This window comes from Crocodylus porosus, unplaced genomic scaffold (genome assembly GCF_001723895.1).
Source record: "Crocodylus porosus isolate Cpor-Errol unplaced genomic scaffold, CroPor_comp1, whole genome shotgun sequence".
Taxonomy (NCBI): domain Eukaryota; kingdom Metazoa; phylum Chordata; order Crocodylia; family Crocodylidae; genus Crocodylus; species Crocodylus porosus.
Genome location: NW_017728932.1, coordinates 10,698,626 through 10,706,613, shown reverse-complemented (window position 1 = coordinate 10,706,613; position 7,988 = coordinate 10,698,626). Strand labels below are relative to the sequence as shown.

Genomic DNA, 7,988 nt, shown 5'->3' with positions numbered 1-7,988 from the left:
CCCACCTTCCTCCTCCACCTCCTTTTGCCACAGTAGCATGGGTGAAAATTTCTCCGCAGCAGGGGCTTGGTCGGTCCATTCATCACGAATTACCGAATGGGGGGGAGGGGGGGATCGGTATTCAGAGCTGCACGGAAAGCTTTCGTTCAATGCTGGTTTCCTGCAAAAAAACAAACAAACAAAAAACACTGAAAAAGTGATAATGTTTTAGGTGGATTAACTGGATTTTGTCATCTCTTGCATGTGTGTGGGATTTTTTTGTTTGGGGGGGTGCTTTTTAGGTTTCATAACCCAACAGCAAAATGATATTTGTAAAGGTTATTCTTCGTGAGGTGGGGGGGGGGGGCAAATGCTGTGAGTGGTGATTTATCATTTTGGACGCAGATGATTGTGCAGTATTAAGCAGGCTTTTGTAGAGGGAGGGTCTCCTGCCAAAATCTCCTTCGCCTTTTCAGTGGGGAAAATAGGGACACTTATGTGGAGGGGATAAACAAAGAAAATATCTTTTTTTTTCCCTGACAAAAGGCCATGTTGCAAATCCGTAGTTTTTAGGGCTTTTGTTTTTGTGTGCGTGTGTATGTGTGAGTGTGGGTTTTTTTTTTTTTTGGTTTTTTTTTCCTTCTGATTTGGCCATGTTTATGGATGCTGTGTGCAGCCATTGAGCAAAGAAGAGACTGGGTGGAGTAAGGAGGCAGAAGCTGCGAAATGGCTAGATTACCCTTTCATAGCATTTTTTTTTCTTTGCTTGCATTTTGCTGGGGTGGGGGAATACTAATTGCTGTAACAATGAAGTCTCTTCTTTAGGGAAGAGTCTAGTGGTGCAGGAGCCTTCTGAAATGAAACAGATCTAGTATTCTGTTTTCTGGCTTTTTTTTTTTATCCTGCAGGGTGGATCTTGGTTTGTCTGGCAGTAAAAAAAAAAAAAAAAAAGTGACCAGTCACTGTTGTAAAGCAAGGATTTTTGTCTAATTCTCCTTTTCACATATTGACTTGGATTTTTCACTTGTTGATGTTATTTTATTGAAATAAGTATAAATTAAGGATTATGACCATATGTAAGGGAGGCTATTTACATAGGTGAACCGAAATAACGCCTGGTGAATCCATGGATTGGAGCTTGGTGCTCTATTTGTTCCTTCACATAACTTGGAGGTGAGGCTGGTTTCTAGCAGCACACCAAATAAAAGGACACATCCCTGCACTCGCTAGTGCCCCCAGCAGGGTAACTTTATAAGGTGTACAGACTTGAAGGTGGGTTGTGCAGTTGTATAGTGGCATGTTGGGATTTTTATGGCACAAATGTTTTGTACAGCCTTATCAAATGACAGTAACCAAGCAAGTCATCTGTGGTAATACTGGTGGGGTGGTAATACTGGTCCTCAGATTTAAAAGATGTGTAGAAAAAGGCATTGGAACAAAGGGCTAGGGGAATACAATAGGATCATTAAACATAGGAAGGTCATCTTATCATTATCATCATCATCATCATCATCATCAGGAATGACTTCTTTTTCCTAATGTGGTAAGCGCTGTTCCCACCTGACTCGAGTCCTGGAGAAAACACCACATTGTTCTGATGAGCTGTCTGAACCATTTTTGTTTTGTGCTTTTCTTGGTTCTCTTTCAGTGTTTTGTGTTTAGTCTGTGGTATCAGGTAAACTAGACTTACTTGCTTCCATTTTACTGCAACTAACTGGAAAATGTCAATTTTATTTAAAGGTCAAGTTGGTCTACTAGGGAAGTAGGATCAGGAAGGGTTTGTGTTCATTAAAGATGTCTCTTCTCTAAGATGTCTCCAAGATAAGTATTTTATTGGGTGACTACTACTTATTTCCTTGTAATTTTGGTTGATTTGTTGTCCTTGGAAATATGGAAGATTCATCTCTGTCTTTTTGTGTAATGCCTTTTGTACAGGAGTAACCCGTTAATTTTCCATGCCATGAAGAAAATAGGAGATATTACTTACCTTTTATAAGCTTCATGCAAGGTCTCTCCTGCCAGTGTATTTAGCATTTCTTCCTACACTGCTTCCTGTGCTCTACCCAGCCTTGAATGTTCAGTTTGTCTCCTTTGTCTGCTCTCAACTTAGCCTTCTTACATGGCACCCGTTACATGTGGAATGGGCAGTAAGTCAGCATTTATGACCATCTTCCTCTTTCAAATGTACTCACTTCTTAAGGCCTATATATGAAACTTGTATCTCAGCTGGTACTGATTCTACCTTTTTTGGGGTCTATACCCATTCTTCAGTAGGTATTCTTACTATTGAAAAATGCCATGTATCTGGTTCTAAAATGCATTGTGTATGTGAATGGCAAAGAAAATCCGTTAGGTTGAAGTGCTCTGAATTTCCAAATTATGGACAAAGCTGGTGTTTTCTGAACAGTTATGGTTGCAATGCTGCCACTTAATTTAGCTTTCTTATAATTTTAGCTTGGAAAGCTGGTTAGACCTGAATGCAGAAGAGGGCATTTCTTTGAAAGCAGATGAATCTTCTGTGGTGTTTTCATCAAGAAACACGAACCTATCCTTACCTGAAAGTTTAACTTCTGTACTTTAACAGCTCTGTATTGTCCTTGCATAGTTTTGCTCCCATTCCTCAAAATAGATGCCTTTTCTTGGGTTGAAGATCAGAACATACATATGTTTTTGCAGGTGACAAGAGATCTCTTTCAAGGCCTGTTTGTTGGAACTCTGTTCTCAGGTTCTGATGGAAAAAGTAGGATGACAAACAAAGTACTGCTATTAAGCTAACTTTGATATGTCAGCTGGTCCCCCAAAATGTCTTTCTCATTAAGCATTACTGATGATAGCAGGGCTTTTGAAAATTATTCAGCTGAGCAAGTCTTCTTGAGACACAGAATTTTTTATTTTATTTTTTTAATAGTAAAGGCCACTGTCTCCAGTGGGGGTGTGGCTTGCAGCTGAATTCTTTGGGTATTATGATGATGGTATTTACTAATGTTGCCTTGTGTCCTTTGGTCTGCCCAACAGTCATGCAGATGTTCACATCATGAATAATATTCTTACTTGAAGAATCATGGCAGTGAAACTGAAAGAACCAAAAAACCCACAGTATTGGAACACTTAATTCTGGACTGAGCAGGGATAGTTTTAAAGGCAAAAGTACTTGAACCAGCAAAACTTCCTACAGAACCCTACATGAAAAGTATTCCCATAACCAAAGGGAGGGTGCATATGATCATCTTCTAGCTTGAAGCTTGTGGCATAATTGGGGGTAACATCCTCACCTGTGGTGGTTGATCTGTGTTATCCACTAAACCACAGTGTCTCAGATGAGATTAGAACAGAGATTGGGTTCAAAGTCCGCTGTACAGAGTTTTAAAGGTTTTCTCACTGATAAAGTGCCCCAAGGCCTAGTAATGAGCAGTGTACAGTGCCAAGAGTTTTTGGAAACCATGCTTTTCAGGTGGGTTCAGTAAGCACAAATGCCTCCTAGACTAATCATTTTGTTTGGGCAAGTTCTATATATTGGGTGTGGAAAGCAAAGCTGGATTTTCTAGGTTTTTAATCTGGCACTTTATTTGCTGTAGTCTGGACAGCAGTGTACCTCCTTGTATTAAGGGCTTAACATCAGATGCATGTTGAGGTGAGGTTCTGCAGGAGTAATAACTGACTATTGTTGCTTCTGACTTAAACTGGTGAACTGTCATCCTCGGTATTTTTTTTAACATATTTAATGAGATTTGGAAGGTATTGGAGGTAAAAGCTTTGTTTTTAAACAGCTTTTAGCTAACTGTTGTGGCACTGTCCCACTGCTTATAAATCCAAAGTGCTCAAAGGCAAAGAAATTAATATTAAAGATATAATAAATCTTACAGTGGTAGTGATATGCTTTCTTCAGATTAAATATGCTCACTATACTCTGAAGTAACCTTAGCTCTGACCTAAGTGAAAATGCCGTTTCATCAGTATTCTCAAGGATAAGCATACAATTTTTTTGAAAGCTGATGGCATATGCTCACATTAATGTCACCTTAAGCTGTATCAAATACAGTGCTACTAGTCATGTTATCCTTTCAGTTGAACAACCCTTAAATGCATGTCAGCTGACCAAATCAGTAGTTGTTTTAACCAATTTCTGTTGTGAAATATATTTTCTAGATACTTTAATCTTGGCCTATAAATAATCAAAGACATCCATAAATATCCCCAACAATTTATGGTTTGGTTAAGAGTAACTACTGCAATATGTGTGTTGTGTTGTAAAACTGTTATGGGAAAGATTCCTTTATTGCTTCTTTGCATTTATATCCTTGGAGTTTCTGTCTGTTTGTCTAGCTCATATTGCTAATGAGTTACCACCACAATTTTTTTTCTTGGTTGGTGGAATTAAGTTGTGAGCTAATGCTAACCAGTAGCTAACTGACATAGAGATCTGGAGTGAATATACCCAATTATTTGTCTTCGAGTCTGAGGCTTCCAGTTGATGTTTGCAAACAGCAGTGTCAATACTTAGAAGTGATTTTCCTCCTCTCCTGTGATTTACTGGTTTGTGCCTGATTAGATTTGGGACACCCTTTCAAGAAAAAAGTGTTGTAGGAAGGAGTGTTGGGGACTCGGTTGAACATTTTCTTTGGAGTTGTGTGCTGTCTGTGATGTAAATCAAAGGGCTTTGTGACTTTTTTTGAGACTTTTTCATGCTGCAGATATTTGTGAGAGAGAAGAGATTAATTCCTAGGGTGCTGGCCAAACCTGAATTAACTCGGTTTAACTAGTAAGTTATTCTCGACTCTCCTAATGTTCATGTTGCCTTAGAATAGCTGTTTTTCTGCTCAGTAGGTGGTTTAATTTTAGGTATTAAATGAAACTTTCTAGTAGTGTAGTCTATTTGCTAGGAACTGGAACCGGTTTAAATTTTTATATCTCTTTATCCACTGGTATACAACTTTGCTTGTTATAGAAACAGAGTGGTGTCTGAATGTTGGTTGGTTGCCGTATTTGTTGCAGTCCTTGGTCTTCATATCCTTTAGATGGAAGAAGGATCCCTAGAGTATTATAGTGATGGCTAACACTATTCCCTACAAAATTTGTACTCTTCTCTCTGATGACTAACATTTCTCTAATTAGTAAAAGGTAGATGTAGGCACCTTGCCCCTATGAGGAAGATGTGTGTCTGATTGTAGCCCTTATGTCAGCTTCTTTTGTTACCCTTGCCTTTAGTAATGCTAAAATTGATGGCTGTGTTGGAAGCTTTTGGAGGGGTAAGAAGCAGTATCATCTAATTGTAGCTGTGGGGGTTGGGAACAGGAAATGTTTTTCCCCTTCTCTAGGGAAAAATACAGCCCTGTGAAGTATCATTTAGGTTCTTTTGTTTTGATTTGTTTTTTTTCCCTGTGTCTTCTAAAGCATTATCATAGACACCCAAATTGACACTTGGTTGTGCTAGACATACTGCGAGTCTCAATGGCAAGGATTATTTGGTATTTAAGTGATTTTAAAAACAACTCAAGAAAAACATTGAACTTTAGTGTACAAGGTTGTAACTTGATAATCTTGGTTTTGTAACCGAGCAGGCAGTTTAAAGACCCAGATGCAATATTTCACTCTGGGTATGCTCCTGAAAACTGACTTAACGTTTCAGGTTTACAACTCTTAATTGCTTCAGATATCCTCGGAGAGAAATGTTCCTTGGTATTCTCAACTTTGTAAAGAAAATTAGTGTGTTGAAGACAAATGTTAAAACAGAGATTTATTATTTGGAAGTCTTTTCACTGTTTTTGTTGTTTGATCAATTAGAAGAGACTTCTTGCATAAAATCATTCCAACTCTATAAAATATGGCTGTTCAGGACACTACTTAAATCTTGAGAGAAGTAACCTCACTGAAGGAGATGGGGCCCCTTCCATTTGATCAGAGAAGGATCACCTATTCTGGAAGAACTTGACTGAAAGAATGTAGTCATGAAGCACCACAAGAGAGGTTTTTGTTTTTTTTTTTTTTTAATATTAAAATGGCTTTTATTGACTTTTTTATTTAAAAATATATATTTTATTTTCATGTTTTAAAAGTGCTCTTTAGTTTGGAGAGTAATGCTTGAGGATGAATAGGGCTGGTGAACTAACTTCAGCCAGTTTGTTGGACTTTTTAGGGCCTGTAAAGAGGCACAAGCCCAGAGTTAAATAATTCCATTTTTTAAAAAAAATGGCTTAAACTGCTTAAATGTTCTGATAAATTTTATATTTGCCAGGTTTTTTTCCCCTCCTTTTTTCAGAAAATTGAAAAGGCTCTATTTTAATCTGAATTTATAAGGGAAAGTATCTTGTTTACCAGTTCAGGTTAGATGGAATAGGGTAAAATGGGATTAAGTTTTCAGGTTTTTAGTCTTTAAAATACGTGTAGCTCTAAAAACATTTTCTGGAAACTGGAATGCATAATAGAATGTGTTTAGAAGAAAATTACACCATTTAAATTAGTCTAGTTTCAGTGGGGTGACCTTTTTTTCTTGCATGTACTTCAGAAATTGTGGGGAAGTATCTGACTGTCTGAAGTGACCACTTTCTTTAACATGGTATGGAATAAAATAAGGATCTGTAATATACCAGCAATGCAGCTCCATACAACAAGAGTCTAGTCATTATAGTGGATGCTATCAATTCATGGGCATCTACTCATACAATCCTTCTTCCAGATCTTGTTGTTTAACTTCAGTTCTTAAAAAGTGACTTGCATTCCTTACTGAATTGGAAAACCTGCACAAAGGGAAGAAACTAACTAGACAAATGGAGCTATCAAATGTATTGAGTAAACCAATAGGAAAAAAATTGGAGAATTCTTCCAGTTAAAAGCAACCTTTGTACATTAACAATGGAAGGTAAGCTTGCAGAAAAGTGACTGTCAAGTTGTGTCCTATAAATATTTACCTCTGACTTGTTCTTAAAAAACCTATACAGTTCAGATTTAAGCTTAAAACCCAAGCTTAAGTAACTTCAATTGATGTAACTTTGATTCTGCAGTGTACAGCTATTATCCATATTATGCTCAGTGTTACACAGATGCAAAACTAGACCTATTTTCTGAAAAGTCCTTGATAGGATGGGTGTAAAGACATTTCCATCTGTTACTAGTTGCTAAGAATTGCTCAGTTTACAGGACAAATGCAGAGTGTTTTTTCTTATTATTAGTTACCTCATTTGGCACCGTTTGCAATAATTATTCCACACTTCACCTCTTTTGAATTATTTTATGGGTTGTCAGCTACTTAAACATTAAAACCCCTCTCATTCTGCTCCTCTAATGTTTGATAAAATATGGGAAAATCGTGGCATGTCTGGTAACCAGTTGATTCCTTTGCGTTTGTGGCCTTCAGAAGTTAAAATAGGAATTGCTTCTTCAGTTTGTATTTGGAACAAGTTATACTTTTTCAAATGTTTTAATTCTTGTTTGTGGGGTTCTTGCATTTCACTGTTACTATTTTATGAAAAACAGCAGGGAAATTTGTTGGTTTTATTGATGGGGAAACTTAGGGTAGAGAGAATTTATGAGCACCCAAAGAAAGGATATCTGAGAGTGTTGCATTATACAGAGTTAAGTGACAGAGGGCGGCTTACCCTTCTTTGCAACCAGTAAGCTTCCCTTTCCACACATTGGTCATTTCATATTAAAGCCTGATAAAGATACTGATCCTTTACTGGAATTTTGTTCAAATCCGATGAATGGGTTGCCTTCCCCTGTGGTGCTTCCTTGGCACCTGCTCGATGATGATTGGGACTCGTGCATTTCAAAATCTGAGCCCCTGAGTTGGTGCCTGCCAATAATGGGAAAAGCCATTAAGATTTGTTTTTTGGCTTATAAAAGACTTTTAATGCATTAAGGCCAAATCTGAGTCATTTGCAGTGGGATACTTTCCCCCAGGATGGTCTAAAAATGTACTTAAGTGCACTTTGGCCGTGTGTTGAGAGCTGTACAGTACGTTTCCTATTATTATTATTATTATTATTATTATTATTATTATTATTATTATTATT

At 37.5% G+C, this 7,988-nt stretch overlaps 1 long non-coding RNA gene across 1 annotated transcript in view; it reads left to right on the top strand.

The window, feature by feature from the left end:
- The first annotated feature begins 22 nt into the window (after positions 1–22).
- LOC109317100 overlaps positions 23–7,988 on the top strand; it is a 13,268-nt gene continuing 5,302 nt past the window's right edge. Inside the window, exons 1-2 of the long non-coding RNA XR_002102974.1 lie at positions 23–32; positions 1,738–1,741. This is a non-coding gene — a long non-coding RNA (uncharacterized LOC109317100). The remainder of the gene's footprint in view (positions 33–1,737; positions 1,742–7,988) is intronic.